At 37.8% G+C, this 22,665-nt stretch overlaps 1 protein-coding gene across 5 annotated transcripts in view; it reads right to left on the reverse strand.

The window, feature by feature from the left end:
• MPP7 (MAGUK p55 scaffold protein 7) overlaps nucleotides 1-20,045 on the reverse strand; it is a 258,247-nt gene extending 238,202 nt beyond the window's left edge. For all 5 annotated transcript variants that reach the window (XM_081298034.1, XM_081298033.1, XM_081298035.1 and 2 more), the window contains exon 1: nucleotides 19,864-20,045. The gene's annotated coding sequence lies outside the window, so the exon portion shown is untranslated. The remainder of the gene's footprint in view (nucleotides 1-19,863) is intronic.
• Between the last annotated feature and the right edge of the window lie 2,620 nt (nucleotides 20,046-22,665).

A 22,665-nucleotide genomic window follows, 5' to 3' on the forward strand; every position in this document is an offset into this window, starting at 1 on the left:
CCTGGTCCAGAGGTGAGCATAATTAGACCAAGAAGATAGAATGAGATTAGAAGAGATTAGTGCAAGAGAGACATTAAGGGGGAAACGCAAGCCTGAAAATAGAAACTTGAAAGAGCTGTTAGGATTAAACTTTAAGTTTCATGAAAAGCATTGTGGTCCCATAAATGGGAATTGGGTCAAATGAAAAATGGATGTGTTGTTCCATTTTAGGACCTCTGAATGAGGTAAATATGAGATATTCACATGAAAACACCCCACAGGCAACAGGAGCAATGAGACCTAACTAGAAGATGGGGATAAACTAATATTACAGATATTCACTTTATGTAACTTTCTCAAATTAATGGAAACATTGCTTTAATATTGAAAAAAAGGGCTGGGGCTGTAGCTCAGTGGTCGGGCGCTTGCCTCACACATGTGGGACACTAGGTTAGATCCTCAGCACCACATAAAAACAAATAAACAAAAATATTGTGTCCATCTACAACTAAAAAAAATATATTTTTTTTAAATATTAAAAACAAACAACTGTTACCAAAAGAAATTTTTAAAACTTTTAAAATAACAACACTTCCCGCCACAATAATAAGTTCCCAAAGTGGCCCTAGCAACAGCACTTCTGCATATGTTAATTGAGCCAAAAACTCCCTGCCACCTACTCAAGTCCCTTGCAAATCATCCCATACCCATTGCAATACCAGTGCAGCTTATTTTGGAACACAAAGTATTGAGACTGTGCGCTAGTATAAATACGGAAAGTTCAGCCAAATGTTAGATTTCAACTTACTGTCAGTGTCAATTCTTAAATTTCAAATCAATTTATGTCATGCAAACAAATTAGGATTTTTACTAAACGTTAAGGAAACAACAATGGACTTATACTAGCAACCAGGTATATTAAAAAAGACATTGCACACAACACAAAAACTAGAAGTGAAAATGTCATCTGGTCTTTTTATCAACATGACTAGATACTATCAAAGTAGACAAATTGAAAACGCAAGTAGCATGCAGTATGTCATTTATGTTAATGAACACTTAACACAATACATGTCCTCAAATTAATGAAACACGGGAAGATGATAATCATAGGGTATAAAGCCTCAATTAAATAGAGAACCAAGTGTGATTTTTTTTTAAGATGTTGCACAACAATGTTAAATACATGTAATTATTTCAGTTTCACTGGAGGGTGGATCTCAAACATTCTCATCACTGAAGATGTCAATGTTTGAAATGCTAGATGAATTGGTTGGCTTGATTTTGTCATTCCACACTATTCAAAAATCATAACATTACTTTGTATAGCTTACAGTTTGTCAACATATAATAATTTTTAATTGAAATCCATATATAGTAAAAGTACATTTAGAAAAAGATGAAAAGACATACACAAATTCCTATTAGAAACTGCTTCTGGGGAGAGAGGGAAGTTGAACTGAGAAGTGAAACAAAGTATATTTCAACTTTATCTGTGATGTTTCATTTCTTTTATTAAATAAAAATCTGAAACAAATACACCAAAATGTTAACAACTGTTAACACTAGGAGAAAGTCATCTGGTATTTCTACTGCCACTCTGTATTTCTGAAATTTTAACAAAATGGAAAAGAAAAGGGGGGAATGCAAATTCTGTCACATAATGTGAAACTTATCTGACATATCCTGGCCGAATAACTCCAGGGTGAACAAGGTAAACCTCATTTGTTCCCCAAGCAGCCAATTTCTATTTTGGACTCCTAACATTTCTCTTGAAATAGAATGGCATAATGAGCATATCTAAATTCTTGTTTGATCTCCCAGAATGAATTGATGGGGTGGGTTTTAACCCATAGACAAGGTTTCCAGTCGAAGCAACCAGGAAGGGCACCTGCCTAGGTGTCTCTAAGGAAGCTAAGCTAAGAGGATGAATTGAGAGGGAAGAAGCCACCAAAGATAATCTTCTAAACTCAGTGTCTTCCCCCTCATCCCAATCTTTGTCCCTAATGCCTTTACAGATCCTTCTTCAAATACCAGCCACCTACAGAGATGTCTACCAGATAGTGGCTCCTTTTTCCTTTAAAAGATAAACCTCTGAATAAAGTCAGGTAACTCATTTGCTCACTGTAGGAATGCACAGCATGTTCTTTAAAAAAATCCAGTTACTCAATCATTTATACCAGATGGACACAAGGGATATAAGAGAAAGGGCAAAACACCTACCTTCAAAGACATGTCTGTTCATTTTTCCTTCTCTCAATTTCTTAGTCAGATCCACAAGAAAATTCACATAGAAACTGTGGCTACATGATCCCTAAGAATCATCAATACTAGCACATGTCCAGGTAAGGAGAACTGGAAATATGAGATGGGGGAATGAACAGGGCACCAGGTTAGATGTCTTTACTTTTCTAATATGCCCAAACCATAACAGGTAAACCTGACTACCACATTCCTTCAGAATGATGGGGGATTAAATAGAACAAGGGGGCAACCATGTTGATTCATCTTGTTTTTTTTAACCAGCCAGGGTGATTCATTCAATTCAGTAAGTGTCAACACCTCTACAGCTAAGAAGACAAAAATAAATACCAAGGGAACATTATTGTACACCTACTGGATATGCATCTTTCCAAGAAACAATAAGATAATAAGATAGTAATGTAGTGATGATGGAGTTTGAATTTCAAGAAGCAGAATTCCTTTCATCGGGACTGAGGCAACAGGACACTGGTACAATTTCTAGTTCTCTTGACTCTGAATTCATATTAGCAATAGTGTAATGAAGTTTCATTCAGGCTCTAGATTCCCAAGGGCCTATCCTGGAGGAGGGTGTGACTGCCAAGGCCCTGATCAACTCAGACCTGGGAAAAGCTCAGACCAGCTGGAGATGAGATGTGACCTCCACAGAACAGGGCAAAACAGTCCCATGAGAGACAAATGAGCACGTGGCCAGTGAAGTGATCCAGGGTGCCAATTTAGACAACAAGGGAAAGAGAACAGATGACTTGGAACACATTCCTAACTCTGACTAGAGCAGAGGCTATAAGAAAAAGTGTCATGGAAAATAACCATACAGAGGTCCAGTATGACAGGCTCTGAAAGTCAGACAGCAATTTAGTCAGTATGACAGATCCAAAAAATCATGGACCATTTCTAAAAAGGAAGGCTGATGCACAGAGTCAAGCAGAAACATGAAGGTAAGCAAGCAGCTTGTGCCTGCAACCTAGACAAAAAGTGACAAGTATCTAAGATGGTGAGAGCAGCAGGCACCATGGAAAGGAATTGACAGTAACACCTGGTCACTGACAGGACAGCAGAGATGGAAAAAGGACAGCTTTTTAGGGTGTTTAACATGAATACTGTTAATTAGTAATGAATAGCAACTATCATTTACTAAGCATTGGTTTCTATTATACTTCATAGGTGTTTTCTTTCTAATTTATTTATCAGGACTGTCATTGTGTTAGGTATGCTCCTCGGCCTGTTTCAGATAAGAAAACTGAAGCTAAGCAAGATTAAAATACTCCCTATTATGGTCTGAACTCAGAATGTCCCCCAAAGGCCCATGTGTTAGGCTTGATCCTCAGCTTAGCACTACTGGGTCATGATGTAAATTTTAAAAGGTGGAGCCTACTGGGAGGGCATCAGGAGCATGTCCTTGAAGAGCATATAGAACCCCATCCCTTCATTTTATTCTTTTTGATTCCCAAACCTGCGGTGAACTGCTGTTCTGCCATATGGTCGCACCGTCATATGCTGCCTTATGTAGGCAAAAGAAACAGGATCAACCAATCATGTAACTAGAATCTCCAAAACTGTGAGCTACAATGAACCTTTTTATTTATAAGTTTATTTTCTCAGATATCCATTATACTAACAAAAAGCTAACTAACACATTCGCCTAACTCCATAAGATCAGCAGTGACCAGAGCTGGAATTAGGTCAAACTAACCCTCAAGGAGTCATTTTATAGTTCACACTCTTCAACTTTAGGATATGTGGCCTTAAGGTTTTTCAGTTGGGTGAGCATGGCAGTGGACATAGTTTAAACAAGAAAGAGAGTTGTGGGAACAGACCTTCCAGGACAATAGTGATTATATGCAGGGTCATTGTTAAGAACAGCAATGGGCTCGACTTGTAGCTCAGTGGTAGAGCACTTGCCTAGCATGTGGGAGGCACAAGGCTCAAACCTCTGCACCACATAAAATAAATAAATAAAAGTATTGTGTCCATCTACAACAAAAAATGTTAAAGAAGAATAGCAACTCTTCTTTCTCCTCACAATGAAGCTTTTGGCCTGGAGGAAGCAAAGTCTTGCTCAAGAACATACTGTTGATGAACAGCAGGACGTGTACAGATAGTTCCTGTGAGGTCCACTAAGTGTCCTTGGCCTTATAGCTGCATGCCTCATTGAGAACCAAGGGGCCAAACAAAGGCATACCACATAACACCTTCCATGGTGTTTCTGCACCCCTGGCTAATCAATTAGGGACCTGAGTCTAGTGTACAGTGCATGTGGGTACAACCTCTTCTACCAGTTCATATACCTCTTAAAAATGCTACAGCTGATTTTAGAGGGATGAGCATTTCAGATGAAACCTGCCAACTCTGGGACATTCAAATATCCAGGAAATATCCACTGAGCAACTACAAATTTGGGAGAGCAAATTACCAGGTACATGTGTTGAACTGGAGCTCACTGAAACCACAGTTTAGGCATTTATAAGGAAATAACTAAAATCAAAACAATAAGTAAAGGTTAAACAGAGGCAGGGATTGAAAAGTGGGTCAAGGACTAGGATACTCCCAGAATTAAGGGACAGGAATATGAAGAAAACCAGTAGAAGAACTGAGTTCCCTGGTAGGTAGTCATCAAATCTATTCCTTTACACTGCTCAAACCTCCATCATATCCATTCCCAGTCCAACACCCCTTACGCCTCAGCTCAACCCCTCACTATTGTCTCTCTGTACTATGTCAGAGACCCCCCTCCAGTCTGACCTCACTATACCTACAGAGTGAATTATTTGCAATCCCCATTTGACCATGATCAATCCTGTATAGACTGTACCTCAAACTGAAACATACTGTGTGGTTCAAGGGGAGTCATAGAAAATACCACATTTTTTCCACACATTGGAAAGTCATTTTTAATGTATTAGATCAAACATAAAATTTCAGAATAATTTCATGCTAGCAGCCAGCTACTGTTTGATGTGCGCCCAGCCTTCTCTTGCGCAAATTTCTGTCATTAAGTTGTACACTCTGGTGAAAAGAAATTTAGAGCACTGGTCAAAGTAGGTGAGATGTGTGTTTGTCCAGATGGAGGCAAGGAACCAAGGAAGGAAAGATTAAGATGGATAAACTAGAGGAAAATTCCACCAGAATTCATATCATGTAGTTCTCCCACATTCTGGTCTCTCACATGCTGGAGAATGGGGAACCTGGTTTAAATCCTGGCTTTACTACTATCTGGTTATAGAGCTCAAGGGTAAATTGTTTCATTTCTTCATGACCCAGGATTTCATTTGTAAAATGAAAATGATGATACTCAAAGAGCTGCTGTAAAATTTACATAAATATCTAGGGTGAGATTGGGACCAATAAAGAGCAGCTATTATCTATGAATTCTAAGCTAGTTCCAATCTGTTAAAGCACTCCATAACTTTGTTAAGTTCAAACTTACTGGACAGCAAAATGTCTATTTCGATAAGCAGTCTTGCCATATGGTTCACAGTCTGTTCTGAGGGATACTTTAAGGCCACTGTGCAAAATTAAGAGTAGACTTAACTACTTGGTTTTAGATCCATCTGGAGATAAGATGTGTGGAGAACAGTAGAAGTCAAATCAAAATCACTGTAGGTATCATTTGTAAAGTATAAAGCACTGAACTGATAACATTTTAACAGATCCTGGTGAATTAATAGCATGCACATCTATATTAATGCTTTGTATATTCTGAAATACACAGGAGACGAAGAGGACAGGAAAAACTAGTGTCACCAAGAGTCCTCCTACTCCTGACCATGGACAGCAGGGAACAGGTTCCCAGGTGGGGTCTGCAAACATTCACAGACACTCCGAGAGTCTTTTCTTGTCTAGGCTGTAAGTGGAGTGTATCCAGCAATCATGCGAACTATGAGAAGGAATTCAGGAAGGAAGGAGTAGCTGGAAACAGGTCTGACCTGCAGCAGAAGGACCTGTTTCAAGCCCCTGTGAGCACAGGAAGGAAAGCAGAATGAAAACTGCAGTCCTGTGCCTCTCCTTTCCTTCTGTCTCACATAGATTAGGATGGGAGCCCTTGAGTTCAACCTGACTTACCCTCCCAAATAATCAGTTTCACCTACTACTTCTCTTTTTCCAAAGTAAACTTTAGTTTGTTGCCCATCATCTATCTCTCATCATGTTAAATTTTTTTTTACCATACGATTTATTTTTATTTTTTTTAGTCATACATGACAGCAGAATGTATTTTGATATATAATACACACATGGAATGTACATACATCAATCATATTGTCTATTCTATTCTGCTGCCCTTTCATCATGTTAAATTTTAAAAAGAGGGAAATACTATAACAAAGGTAACTTTTGGTTGTTTATCATTCTATCCATGAATGCCAAATTTAATATTAATTTAATGTAATAATAATAATAATCAACCTTCTGCCTGTTTGATTATACTACAAGCATCTTAAGGGCAAAAATAGCCTTTTACATCCTCAAATCTGAGAATATAACACAAAACAAACATGCAATGCATTCATTATTCTAAAGATAAAAAAATTAAAGCAAGTTTTTGTCTTAATTCCCATTTCTTTAACAGTTCTATGGTATGTCTCCTTTTTTATTTTTTTAATTCCAAATGAATTAAGCTACTTTCAGAATATAACAAGAGGACTTTTCCATTAATAGTTCTGGGGCTTAGAAAACAATAGCCCAAAGTGTGGCACTCTGGCTTGTGGAATACTTTGAATTAAAGAAAATGGGAAGCCCTTAGAAACTGCCTTAGAGTCCAAGTTTCTCTACCCCGCCCGGTTTCTCCCTCAAGTACAGAGAAGGCTCCCTGAGTTCCCCATCTGACTAAAAGAAGCTCTTCCAGAAGAACTGCACTGTCTTAGACCTCCTTTCTAAAATCGCATTAATCAGGGAAGATTAACTCCTGTCACAGGAAGAAGACAGAAGAACATCAACACACCCGGACAGATTGACAGAAGCTTCTGCCAGGTTTATTCAGCTTCCCAACAGAAACATTCACAAACTACTGTCCATACTTTGGGCCCATTCAACTCCCCTAAAAATCTTTTATTACCCCCAAGATTTGTCTATAGTTCCCCACACTTCCCTCTCCTCTGGGAGGGGGATTTTTAAGCCTTAACCATCTGGCCCCGCTTTGAGTTTCCTATTTTGGAAGGCTCTTAAGTTTGTGCATAATAATAAATTTGTACACCCTTTTTCTCTTGTCAGTCTATCTCAGCAAACTGATAAAGAACAGAGCAGAAGCTTTCCTGCCTTACAAGAGCTTCACATAGATTTACTTCCCCACCCCACCCCCCAAAAAAAAATCACTGCATTTTAACTTAGTATTTCAAAGCAAAACAATATGAAAACAAATTTAACTTACTCATCCTGAACAAATTTGTTCTATAATCTAATGGATAAACTTAAAATGTTAAAATCTGACTTAAAAAAAAAAAAAGACCCACACATTTAATCTGCCTTCTCTATAACAACTATATCTCACAGATAATGGAGAAAAGTTTCTCTTTTTAAAAAATATCTTAATAAAAAAGTTGGAATAAAAGATCAACCTTTTCCAAACCTCTGAGAATATAATGGATCTAGGCAATGATTATCAAACTTCATGAATATCACAAAAAGAAAGATTCAATACTCAGCACTAGAGAGAAAGAGAGAGAGAGAGAGAGAGAGAGAGAGAGAGAGAGAGAGAGAGAGATTGATTTCAAGAAAGCTCAAGAGTGAGGGAGCAGAAGAGACAACCAACAGTATCTACTTCCAATTACAAGCATAGGTTACATTTGTAGCAGTTTTGCCAAAAAATAGAAACGGAATCAAATCAAGATCTGGTAGCTACTTATAGGAAACAGAATAAGTTAAACCAACATAAACTACAGGTAGTTATGATGTTATAAAACAAATATTTCTTGATAAATGAACAGAACTTCTCTACAAGATCTCAATTGTATCTTAAAGATGAGAAAAGTTGATCCAGGACTCACATTTCTATGGATGTACTTATTGTGCTAAGACAGCACAATTAACAACTTCATAGAGGTTCAAGGTGTGTCCACATTTTTTTTTTCAATTCCAATTCATAGAGGTAGGCTAGGTTCAGACACATTTTCATTCCTAGTGATGATAAACTTTCTTTCTCTTGGAAAAATAGAGCCCAACTGAGCCAAAAAGTAGCACGTCCTGCTTCTTTCTAATCAGACAGCTTTAAGAGTGAATAGAGAAGGTAGAACCAGTTCAGCAACCTCAGAGGAGACAGATCAATAAGAAGCACCAGCCCTCAACTAAACTGACCAAAGATGCTGTGGATCCAGCTGTTCTCAAAGAGTCCAAGACACTCTATGGGTCCTCAAGAACCTTTCAGGGTATCTGTAACATCAAAACTATTTTTTTATAATGCTGAGGTTGGGGGTGAGGCTCAGTGGTGGAGCAGATGACAACAACACAATAGAATAATGCTGAGAGGTTATCTGCAATGCTCGCTATACAGACAGGTGCACTGATGGTAACAAAAACAAAAGTATGCAAAACTGATGGTGCTTTGGCACAAATTATGGCAGTGGCACCAAGAGTGTGGGTAGTCAGTAACACTATGAACTCAGAGTGGAAAAAAAAAAGTTTCATATAAGAATGTCCCTGATGAAAACAGGGAAGATTAATAATGGTGTGAAATCTCAATTCTTCAATACATGGGCTTTTGTAAGGTTCTGTGTGATGAAATGGGAAGTGCAAATACAGGATTTATGCTGCACATGAACTATGTGGCTGTCTCAAGGAAAAGTACTTGTGGCAATTGTTTGATCAGGAAGCTGAACCAGCAGCATTTTTTCCCCAGATCATTTTAACATGAAATAATTGCAAAATAAACTATGGCCAATGTTTTATCAACAATGAATGAAGTAATCCTCCTGCTTCAAGGAAAACTATTAACATATTTGTTGACAATGATAAAATCTGAACTTTCAACTCAGAGTTTTGAAAAACTCATATCTGCCACCAAGAATGTGACAGCTTTCCCAATATTTACATAGCTAACAATAAAGTACTGTGTACTTAAAAATTGGTTGAGCTGGGCAAAGAGGCACATTCCTGTAATCGGCTGAAGGCTGAGGCAGGAGGATCACAAGTTTAAAGCCAGCCTCAGCAACCTGGTGAGGTCCTAAGCAACTTAACGAGATCTGGTCTCTAAATCAAATGGGGATATGGCTCAATGGTTAAGCGCCCCTGGATTCAATCCCTGGTTCAAGAAAGAAAAAAAGAAAAAATTTGGTTAAGAGGATAGATCTTAAGTTTCATGTTTTTCCTAATACCAAAAAAGTAGGGGAGGGGCCACTAGAAAATGTTTGGAGGTAATAGATATATTTATGACCTGGATTGTGGTGATGATAATATGAATTTACATTTGTCAAGTTCATCAAACTGAATACATCAAACTATGTACAGTTTTTGTTATACCAATTGTACCTCAATAAAACCAAGGGTGGGGCGACTTTTATGATGGAACCACTGGTGATTTTAACAAATGTGCTTTTTTTTTAAATTGCATCATAAAATATGCTAATATTTGGGGGATTTGTATAATCCCATGAACCAATATTTTCCAAACCATTCAGGGGTAAAAAGACTCAATGGATTTAAATGTAACACAGTGAGGAAAGTTTACTGATAATGCTTCAGATTCCAAACTGCAATTAAACTTTAAGAAACAATTATAAGCAGAATTTTGCAAATGACATTTGCAGATGTAATTATTAAGACAATATATCTATTAAGAAAATATCCAGAGTTATCCAAAAAGACTATTAAAATACTCCTCCTTTTTCCAACTGCAGTTTTATCCGAGGCTGAATTTTCTTCATGTACTTCAACCCAATTGTAATAGATTGAATACAGAGGCAGACAGGAGAATCTTGTTCCTTGTACTAAGGTAGGCATTAAAAAAGAGTTGCAAAAATGTAAAACAATGTCACTCTTCTCACTAACTTCTCTTCACAACATTTAATTTTCAAAGATGTGTTATTTATGTTAATGTACAATGGGGTTTTACTTTTAATTATTTAACAAACACTCTAAAATTTCCTGTTTAAATTTCTAATATGGTAAATACTGAGATATTTTTAAAAGGTCTTTGAGGTAGATCCTTAATAATTTTTAGAAGTATGAAGTGGAACCACACGTTTGAAACCAGGGCTCCAAGGAAATAAAGCCAAAGTCAAGGATGTGCTTGTTCAAATGAGCTTTCAGACATGACCTTCTTACTTTTTGTCATTTTATTTTTTGTTTTCCTATACTTGGGATTGAATCCATGGCCTACCACATGCAAGGCAAGCACACTATCAGTGCTATGAGGTCCATTCTAGCCCTTGTTTTTATTCTTATTTTGAGATAGGGTCTCCCTTAAGTTGCCAATACTGATCTCAAACTTGTGATCCTCCTGCCTCAGACTCCCTAGCAGTTGGGATTACAGGTGTGCATCACCACACTCAGCACAGACATGACCTTATTCTTTCATTTCTTCTTTGAAGGAAACACTACAAGTTGAGAGTCCAGTAGGAGCCCATTGACAGACCAAGAGCACCTACCACCTACCATCCATCACCAGCCACAGCCATCCCTAGAAAGGACCTTCAGAGCAAATTTTGGTATTAGGCCATGAATGGGAGGTTAGGAGACCTGGGGTGGGGGGTTGGGTAGCACTTACTCCCTCTTAGTTCAGGTGCCTCTGTCCATGCTAGTGGATTAAGAGAGCTAGAGGTAAACTGTTCCCATGTTCTTTTTCCTCCAGCTAACTTAAGAGTTATTCACAGCAAAAACTGATCTCTTTCCTTTTACACCTGACTGGTAAACTCTTCAGGACTAGATTTATAACAAAAGTCACTTAAGCTTCAAGGTTTGAAGTATGGAAGCCTCAATTTTCAAACATTTTCCTCAGTGTTCAATGAGATGTATGGACAAGACCTTCCAATCAGGAACACAGAACGTAGAGTAAGTAAACTACTGTAGAGGCTTTGCAGATAGCCAGCAGCTGAAAGGTTCAGAGCAGATGAGTGACATGACCCAACTAAGTCTACCCCCAATGTCATATAGAGAAAAGGTTTTAGGGGCAAGGACAACTTAATTATTTAATGCTTCCCAGTAAGGGAAAACTATTTCTTAGGTTACTACTGACAGATAAGACGAAGAGCCATTATTAGTGTCCCATGGAGCAATAACAAAAAGTCTGCTGGGGATTACATCCTATATCCTATAAGTATCCTCCCTCAAAAATTTACAGTCTGTTTTCTTTTTACTTTTTATTAGGGAATATTCAAGTACATACTAAAGTAGAGAGACTAGTAGAATGGAATGAGCCTCTATAAACCATCATTTATTTTCAATACACGGTCCATTTTATTTCCTCTACAACTCCTCTACCTTCCCACCCCAGATTAATATGCAGTTGTTTTTAATTACTGCATTATAAAAAAATGACTATAATGCTATTATAAAATTTTAGGAAAACAAAGACAGCAAAGAAGTAACTCACCTTTCATCTTAATGCCCATTAACATTGTTATTTGAACTGTTTTTATTTGATATGGACATAAATGGTACAAGGACAATTTACAGAATTTTACATGAACATAACTTTATTCCTTATTACTAAAATAGAATGATCCTAATTATAGAATTTTGTAATATTTTGCCCAGTTTATACTACCAATTTCCATAAACAAAAATAATAAATGTCTATGTTGTGCATTTAGGTTGTTTCTAATTTTTTTAGGTATTAAAATTGTAATGAGGGAGTTCATAACCCAGTTGAATCAAATGTATGAAATATGATATGTCAAGAGCTATGTAATGTTTTGAACAACTAATAAAAAAATTGTAATGAAAAACTGTGTATATAAACCTCTAATTACATACACCAACAAATGCTAGACATGCTTAATGTAGATAAAGTAGGCTCCCAGGTGTATCCAATATAGCAAATGATAAAAGAACTAATACCACAAAGACCAGGAAACCTAGCTCCTTTGGACTGAATGACTTGGCAAGAATCATTAACCAGGGACCCAGATTAGCCTTTATGAAAATAATCAAGCCTAGTTCATTTAGGGAATTCTTGCCTAAAGCAAAACATTAGCCAAATATATGAAATTTGGAGAAATACTAAAGACCTATTAACAAATCAACCTCAGGGAACTTAAACTCTGCAAAACTGTTCAGAATCTATAAAATTAAGTCACCATGTATTAAGAATATACTAGGGGGCTGGGGATGTGGCTCAAGCGGTAGCACGCTCGCCTGGCATGCGAGCGGCCCGGGTTCGATCCTCAGCACCACATACCAACAAAGATGTTGTGTCCACGGAGAACTAAAAAATAAATATTAAAAAAAAATTCTCTCTCTCTCCTCTCACTCTCTCTTAATAAATAAATAAATAAATATCTGAATGTTAAAAAAAAAAAAAGAATATACTAGGTACTGAGACTAAAAAGTGAAAAAAGCAATGTGTCTGTGTAAATATCTGATGATCTTAGAGGAGACATAATTACCAAAAAAATGTTGTAAGCACTTTCCTAGAGAAGAGGATACAAGAGGAACTCACCTCTCTAGATGTCAATATACAAATTGTAGCAGTAAAAATAAAAACAAAAACCACTGTGGAATTAGAAGAGAAACAAATTAATCAGAATAGTGCAGGAACCTAAATATAGATTTAAGTGGGGATGACTAAGTGGGTGGGTGTGGAGTGCATGCTCCTGGATGTATGGTAGAGGTACATCACAGCCCACTAGGTCATTTAGTAAATGCGACTGAGGAAGAATAGTTGCCAAAAAAAAGTAAAAATGTAGAAACATACATTTATTAACTAGGAATGGAGAAATACTTCCTAAACAAGACCCAGAAGGTGAGAAAATGATTGGCTCACAACAAAATTAAAGATTCTATTTAAAACAGGATTTCAAAGAAAAAAATTTTTGACAGGAATAAAACAGATGTTTTTCCAGTGCTAGAGACTGAAATAGAAATATCTGCAATATTTAAAACCCAGTAAGAAATTAACACCTACAGTATACACACATAAATACACACACACACACACACACACTATAAATTAGAGCACAAAGGCAGGAAAGGGATAGGAAATCCTAATAGGAAAGGAGACAAATATATAAAATGCCCAAACCACAAAAGGGGAAACCCACACAGCTAGTAAGCATGTGACAAGATATTCAGCTGTCCAGTAACCAGCAAATCACAAATGAGAACAGTAACATCTTACTTTGGGCCTGGATTTCTCCACCTGTTGCATCAGATTGGAAAAAAAATTACAAAGTCAGAAAATATCAAGTGCCAACAAGAATGTGGAAAACAGCAGCTGGTGAGAGTGTCAACCAAACAGCCATCCTGGATAATAATCCAGCAGCGCTTCATGAAACCAGGCATATGCCTGAAAGAGTGTCCTTATAGGGTAAGAGACACGTAAATGGGCATGGGTGAAGGGGGAAGGTACACTAAGTTAAATGAAGACTCTGCATGGACCCATAATGATAGTGAGCCATGAACTAATAATTAACTCAAGTCTGAGCACTTGATTTGGGAAGGGAAGTAAGGAGAGGACTGCATGCTACACATTCATTCACTGAACCAGGTGTGATATCATCATATAGCAAATATTGTGCCCAGTTTTGAGGTCCCAGTAACACACATCAGGTCCTTGCCCTCTAAGAGTTTGATGAAGGAAACAATAAAAAGCAAACAAAATTGTGAGTATGGTAACTGCTACAAAGGAAATAAAGCAAATGATTAAGACAGTAATGGACAAAGGGGTTCTAATTTTCAGAGGATCATCAAAAAGAGGGAGGGACTCTCAGAGAATTGCAGAAAGAAAGGCACTCAGCAAACGGGGAAGAGAGCTTTGAGAACTACATTCAAGGTCAAAGTCACCAGAATACTACAGGTGAGGCTGTGTTCTGAAGATGATTTTTGGGTAGTGCCAGTAATTGAATAATCTTGAGAAATCCTGTTACATAAAGTGTGGACTACAAGAACTGTTGTTAGAGTCCAACACTTTCATGACCAAAAAAATTCAACAATGGGGACAGGTGGCAGCACTGGAAATATGCATATCTATAAACAAATGTTTCTGAAACATTATTAGAATGCACAGTCATAAACAGTAATTGAGTGCTCATTATTTTCTCAGTATAGTGCCAGGAAATGAGGATGAACATAAAATTTTCTGTCCTTAAGGAGCTTCCTTCAACTTCCTAAGATTCAGGATTCTATTATTTCATAACAATGATTTTTAACCTTAAAAGTCAATATTTATTACATGCTTTGCAAACTGTTTTGTTTCTACACCCATAAGTTCATTTAATATTAACAACATAATACTATATTATTTACACCTTAGAAATTAAAAGCAGAGGTCCAGAAAATTGCCTGAAGTCAAAGCTCTAGTAACTGGCTGGACAGAAATTCAAATAGATCTAACTTCAAAGCCTACATCAACAATTACACTTCTATTCCTTCTAGAATCTATTCAATGGTTTTCAAAGTGTGGTCCCAGGACCAGCAGAATCATCATCATTACCTTGGAACTGATCAGAAATGCAAGGAACCCAGACCTACTTAAGATACTCCAGGTCAGAGGGCAGCAGCCTAAGTTTTACTAAGCCCTCCAGGTGATTTGAAAGCATGCTAAAGTTTGAGAATCACTTGTCTATATTTTTTCATACTAAGCTTAATGTTAAGGAAATGACAACCATTTTGAAAATTCCAAAATTTAAGAGGTATGAATAAGAATAAATCAAAACAATGCTAATTCATTGCCTCACTGTCCAGAGGACAGTACCCTCTTTCCCAAACTGGCAAAATATCTAATCTGCATCCTGATTATGCTACATTAAAAAAGTAAAGTGGACCCTCTGAATCCACAGGTTCCACATCCCAGGATTCAACCAAGTATGAGTCAAAAATATGCAGGAAAAAAATTTTGTCTATGCTGAGCCTATAGACTTTTTCTTATTACTCCCTAAACAGTACAGTATAACAACTATTTATAAAGCATTTACAATGTATTAGGCATGATAAGCAATCCAGAGGTGATTTAAAGTATATGGGAGGACATGTGTAAGTTATATACAAATACTAGGCCATTTTATATAAGCAATTTAAACATCCATCCTCACATTCTGGAAGCCCCAAGAGGGTCCTGGAACCAAATCCCTGACGGATAACAAAGAATGAATGTATAACTCTGATGTGCCTTACTGGGAACTGAGGGAAATGCAAAATAGGCATAGAGCACAGAAGTCCACACTAACTCCAAAAAAAAATCAGAGGCCATATTAGGAAGAAAAAAATACATTTTGGATTTGGGCAGTAGAAGCTTGATAAATCTTGAGCCATAACTCCATAATCCTTTTTATCCTGGGCTCAACTCCAAATTTTTACAACATCAGTTCAACAAACTTCCAATTGCCAAAAAAAGAAGTTGCAGCCTTCAGAAACATTTGATTCTCGATTCAAATTACTTAAGTACACAGAACTGTCTTTCCATGAGCATTTTTAATCACAAGTAAAGGTAATCAACACCTAATTACACAGCAACCACTAACATGATCCCTGCCCCTTATTATACCTGCCCCTAACAAAATTCTATCTGATCCTTCTCTTTTCAAAGCTATATCAAGAACAAGAATCTTTATCCCCAACCCAAGTCCTCAATTTGAGCAGTACATGTGTATTCAAATTTGCCTGTTACCAATTAGGCTTTAAAAAAAAAGGAAAAGGGATGGAAGAGAATGAGAAATAAGTATATTAAGTTTCCAAGATAATTTGAGAACTTATAAGGTAAACTTTCTGAAGCTATTCACTTGCATATGTCATTCATTAATTTTATAAAGTTCAATTTTTATAATTTTATAAGGCATCAATTGGAAGACTAAAGAGTACCTAGTCCAAGTCTAGACCACAAGAGAGTTATAAACCTGACTTAAAATGCTCACTAACATGATTAAATTCCTTTAAAGGTGAAGAGAACCCTGGGAAGCCAACACCAGGATAGCTTTAAACAGCCTGGCCGCTTAAAACAACCCACCTTCCCACGCCCATGTTCATCCAAGGGCTAGCTGCACTGCCAAAGAACTATCTAACCAGAAAGGATGTACCCTATTTATTTCCCTCCTTCCAAATCATCATCAAATCCCCTGAGAACAAGATGGCTCCAATAAACTAGTTATGGTTGCTCTTCTCCCCACCCACAGCACAGTAGAACTGAAATAAACACACCTAAAGACTTTCACATTTAAGCTCCTTGCATTTGCCAGGGATACCTTCAAAATATCTTGCAAAATGCAATCATCCCAGGTTCTCCAAGAACATGAACCATTCCTTTCCCTCAAACGGGAATTGCTTCTATCAAAGCAACAGCTGTGTTTTCTGATCTTCCATCTGTAACCATCAGTAAAAAAAAAAAAAAAAAAAACAACCTGATTAGTAACAAGCCCAACTAATAGTACCTATCAGAGAGAAAAGAATACTCCCAGCCTACGTAAGTAAAGCCAACAAATCGATGTTCCTCCTGAAAGAACAGAAAGATTTGAGTATGAGAAAAAAATATATTTTTACAAGCCTAGAAAAAAAATTATTTTACTTAAGCAGCTGTTTATAGTGAATAATCTTGTTACACACACCATTCACCACTTCTTTTAAAGAATCAGGAATCTAGGGACTGGGGTTGTCGCCCAGAGGTAGAGCACTCACCTACCATGCGTGAGGCACTGGGTTCGATCCTCAGCACCATATAAAAATAAAATATTGTGTCCACCTATAACTAAAAAAGAAATATTTAAAAAAAGAATCAGCAATCTAATCTAAAGAAAAGCAAAGCACAAGGCTTTCCTCAAATAGTTTAGTACCAAATTATATAAGATTTCAACAAAACACAAAGCATTCTGTAAAAAGTTCAAGTATACATAAATAAGAAGCAATAAATCTACACTCTGGTCTGGATCCCTGACCTCAAGAAGAACCAAAAGGCTTTAGAATAGAGGTTATTTGTGAAATGACTAGCAATTTCCTTCCCTTTAAACCACCCTATCCTTCCAAATAACCTTATTCAATAAAATTTAAGCCATTCATTGCTACAATAGAAACAGCTGAACATTTTTATGCTTGTCATTGAAATGTTTATAATAATAATTTTTAAATCAGCTTGAAATCATCAATAAGCAGCATTCAGTGCACCATCTAGTGGAAGTCATGTAATGTAAAAGTAATGCAATTAATTTTTTTTAATAAAAAGAAAAATCGCTGAAACCAAGAAAATCATATAGGTTGGAAGGGGAAACTCAGGTATGAATTCAAGCAAATACAAACAGCCAGAATCTCTTTCCAGTTTCCCACACTGCAGGAGGGCTGGACTCATCAAAAGAAAGGTTTCATCCTTAAAAATTAACAGATGATGAAAGGTTTCCTTATGGAAATGTTTTTGCTTCAGTGCTAGAAACTAAGTTAACAGGAGAGTAAAAGTTAAACAAAGGTGCTAAAGCATAAATCAATAAGTTAATGCAGGGCAAACTGACAAGCCTTGTGTCTTGTATGTTACACAAATAAGCTATATCAAAATATACCTATAATGTGCTATAGATGCATCAGCATTAAAACAAAGGATTACTTCATGATTCAAAGAGTTCCATTCATTAATTCATAAAACATTTCCACATTACCCCCAAAACTAGAATTAACAAAACCTGACAACTCTCTAGAGTTCCCTAAGTATTGATATCAGAGAGGTTATTCCCAACTACCCATGTAAACCTGCTCCACATTGACTCTTAAATTCCCTTGTGTGAGTCATTCTAATTAAGGAATTTTGTTACATTTTCAACCTTTCTATAAATTTATAGTAAAGATGCCCCTAAAGTCATAATCACAAAATACATCAGACTTCATTTGTATTTGCCTTTATGCAAATTATTTCAAGCCAATTCTGAAATAATAGTCCTGAAATCACTTCTAAGCTAGAGATGCAAACATAAATAAGGTTCTGGATTTTGGAAAGCCCCCCAAATTTTAAAATAGAGATTCTCATAGCACTACCAAATTTTTTGTTGTGCCTGTGTGGAAAATTATCTTTGGGCAAAATTCAAGCTATGTTAGCAACTTAGGAGAAAAAATGAAAAAGAAAACTAATAAACTATTTCTTTTACTTGGAAGTAAACATCTTGGTATCTGACTCCTGTACATGTGAAGGAATCAGTATCCAGAAGCTGGCTTTATAGAAAGAAACTTAAATCTTGGATTTAAATCTGGGTATAAATTATGGAGGATGGTGATTTTGCTCAGTGGTAGAGTGCTTGCCTAGAATGTGTAGGGCCCTCGGTTCAATCCAGAATACTGCAAAAATGAACAAAAAATTAAAATAAACTAGAAGTCAGTCAAGTGAGTAGGGTAGACTCCTGTCATCTCTGGGGCTTTCAGTTTATGTGCCTTAAAAGTGGGCATGCCATGCACAGCCTGAGTATCTCAGTAGCGTAGGAAGATGGCATACTAAAATTGACAGAGGATATGAGCTTCTCAACCAATAGATCTAAATGAAAATACTATTTTGTAGAACATTAGTGGACCTGGACAGAGAAAATGCTCTTCAAGAGTTCTCACTGTGCCATTATTACTAAATTTCGTTGACCTTTATCATTTCACTTGTGACTAAATGGTGTACCGATCAGGGGGAAAAAAAAAAAAAGGTAATAGCAATCCAAAGTACTGCTTTATAAATGCTTCAAATCACGCATTGAATTGCCTAAGGCTTGTCTGCAAAGTAGTACCAGTGAGCAGCAGGTGCATCCCTGGATGCCTAAAGTCCAGAGATTACTTCAGAAGAGGCTTTTTTTTTTTTTTTAATTTGCTGTTGTTACAAATCATAAAAAGCAAAAAAAAAAAAGAAAGAAAAAAGAAAATCACAATTCTACTTCTACCCAGGGCAGAGTGATAGCAACAAGGTCCCACCCCCACAATCCTTTCAAACCTGCACAAGCATTCCTTATGAACATTACTCCCCCTCATTCCTCTCTCACCTTTCACCACTTTAGTCCAGACAAAGGTGAGTCACACTGCTGGGTCTACTTGTCATTTAAGGAAAAGCCTCCAAACAAACTCACGTTAAAGGCTAATCTTAATTCTAAAAATAATAAATAACTGAAGAGAACGTTAATGTGTACACCACCGCACTGTCAAGTGCCTGTCTCCGGAAAATGTGTAATTAACACGACCAAAGTAAAGACGCCTTTCTGGCTTAGAGAGCACACAGCTTATCGCTACTTATCAGAAGGTCCTGCAATTCCCCTCCACCTGCACATCTTCCCGCCCTCCGACCGTCGCCCCACCCGTGTCCAAGAGGGTCCCCAAAGTCCCGCCCGCGGCGGCTCCACACAACTGGCCCCGCCCCCACCTCCCCGCAAGGTGCCGCCGCCCACGCCACGGCGGGCTCCCGGCGGAGGCCGCTGGAGGCTCCCGGTGACCACCGCCCCCGCCCGGTCGCCCGCGGCCAGAGCAGCAAGGGGAACGGATCCCGCCGCCAGCCGTAAGCAGGGTATTCGGACAGGCGCTGCAGTCCCAGCGCCCCATTACCTGCTCTGGTAACCGTGGTCTTAGGGAGACGCGCTGGCTCTTGCCCCTACAGCCCGGGGACAAGTAGGCAGCTGCAAAGGACAATCAGAAGCCGGCGGGCTCGGCTCCGCTGCGGCGGGCGCAAAACGCACAAACCCAGTGGGAGACCGGCCCCCACCTCCAGCCCGGCGAGTAACCGACTCGGCCCCCTCCCTCGGAGGGGTGGAGACACGGTTGAGGGGCGGGGTAAAGGGCGGGGCCGCACCGCCCGCTGGGCGTGAGCTTCGCCGAAGCTTTGTAAGAGGCGCCCGCTAATAGGCTGCGAAAGTAGTGGGAGTCTCAAACTTGAGGGCAGCCTTTCCAGCCGAACTCCCTCATTGGTCAGTAAGGGAAAACAAAGAGAAGCCCTGATTGGTGACAGCTCTGTAGCTCCTCCTCTTGCCCGCAATCTTCGCCCGTTTAGCTCCTGCCCGCCTGGTTCGCTTGTCCTTGGTTCCTCTGTCCCAGGTGGCTGCAGGATGGGGTGTGTTTGACGAACAAACAGCCTCCCTGAAGAAAACCCCGGATGCCCAGGTTCACTTACCGGATACCAGCTTTCTTACCTCTAGGCAATTCTTTAATTTTCGTGTGAACTTGGTGAATAACAACTGATTTTAAACATCACGTGAATTTAGAGAGGTCTCTTGGTTAAGCTAGAAAATGCTGCGCAAGATTCTGGTGGATATTGTCATATGCGAAGAAAAGACAAATTGTTTTCACCTTTCATGAGATAATAGGTGACTTTATCTTTCTGCCCTCCATATTTTAGCATGTATTGCTTTCATAATTGAGGGGGAAAAACGTTTTGTAAGAATAGAAAAATGAGTAAAATGTAGAGAAAGGTAAAAATAAAAACTTGGAGGATAAGTAGGGAACTAACTGATCCATCTGTAGCAGAAGAAAACACAGTAAATACACTTAAAATCTGAGCACTATCAAAAAACATGAACTGGTACCAGCCCACTTCAGCTCTCTTTAAAAAAACTTAGCAAATATGACTGAGGTACCCCATTTCCTTACTGAGTAACCACTATTTTTGCAGCTCATAATATAGATAGCACTACACTGAACACAGCTTTTATTATAGAAAAACACCTTCATAGGAAAAGTTTGGAATCCAAAGTACAAAAAAAAAAAAAAAAGACTACAGAAATAAATTCAGATGTGAATTGGAAAGCTTAGATAATGGAGGGAAAGAAAAGAATGTGACACAGGCTTTGAAAATTAAAAGCTGAGGGAGGGAATTGAGATAAGGATCACTGGTAACCCAGGCTGGGTGTCATCTTGGCCAGTTTAGAAGGGAGTGAAGTTACCTCATCTAAGGACCATTCTAGCACAGTTCTCTCCTGCTGCCTTACCATTCTTTGTTCTTTTCATTCTCCTGAAGTTCTAAAACAAGCTGTATGAAATTAAGCACTTACTTCCTCCAAAACTTTATGAATTATAGAACAGTGAAAAAATAGAGATTGACAAAAATCAGATTTAGCGAAGGAAAGGAATGTTAAGGTAAACATCAACTTGAAAAGAAGCAAGGACAAGAACGCTGATTCAAAGAGCAGGACAAATCCTTTTTTTCTCTTACTTCCTGAGAATAAACTTTGTCTTTGGAGGACAAAGTAACCACATTTCCTAACAAAGGCTTTTGACAGAACCTTTGAAATAAATGGAATCCTAAACAATAGTCTGAAAATATATGACCTGGAGTAAGTACTCTGAGCAAGTAACTTAGTGTTCATATCTACTTAATTTTAAATCATCTAAGGAAAAAAGGGAACTAATGTTTCCTAGTATGAGCAAAAAAGGAAGAACACAATACAAAAGTCTTTTCTACAATAACACCTGAAATTCCATCACTAACTTTCTTTCGTTGGGATTAAATAATATGTATCTAAAATGCTTTTTTTATTCATTGACTCACCAAGCATGTAATCAATATTAATTCTCTAATACTAAGCACTCAGAATGTAGCTTTGAAGTAGACAGACTTGATAGGCTATTCTCATTAGTACAAGAAGAGAGATAATGAATGAGTAAATAGGTTAATTTGCAGAGTGGTTCAAGGACAAAGAAGAAAATGAAAAAGTGACCAGAAAATAGTTTATTTAGGAACAGGAATAACTTTTCAGGTATGGCACATGCCTGTAGTTCCAGATACTCAGAAGTCTGAGGCAGGAGGATTGCTTGAGCCCAGGAGTTTGAGGCCAACTTGAACAAGATCCTGTCTCAAAAATAATAAATAACTTTCCTTGCATCACAAACTTGCCTAGCATGAATGGGCCCAGAATGTTGAAATGCTTTATTCTAAGATGTGAGCTGCCACCTAAGTGAGGAAACACCAGCTTTGCAAAATTCCAGAAGACAGTAAACAGTAAGGGCAAAAACCAAAAAAGAAAAGGGATGTATCAGAAGAACAGGGAAAAGGCTATTAAGGATAGTCTGGCCTAAAAAGGGAGTGGTATCAAATAAGTCAGAGAGGGAAGAGGGCCCCTTGATATGACAATGGTAAGAACTAGGATTCCTGACAGGTATAACATGAAGTTTCTAATATTGGAGTACAATCATATTTCTTTTTTTTTTCTTTTTCAGAGTAATGACAGAAATAGACATTCATTCATTAAGTCAGTCCATCAGGCATAAATCTATGAAGAACTTACTGTTTGCCAACCAAGAGATTAGATCTGGGGATATAACAATGACAAACTATTTTTTTTTAACAATGAAAAACTATTACTGTGCAAATGATGAAGAAATTAAAGGTGCTATAGGCCCAAAATCTTGAAGGGG

The sequence above is a fragment of the Spermophilus citellus genome (assembly GCF_964194105.1).
Source record: "Spermophilus citellus genome assembly, chromosome: 6".
NCBI classification, from domain to species: Eukaryota; Metazoa; Chordata; class Mammalia; order Rodentia; family Sciuridae; genus Spermophilus; species Spermophilus citellus.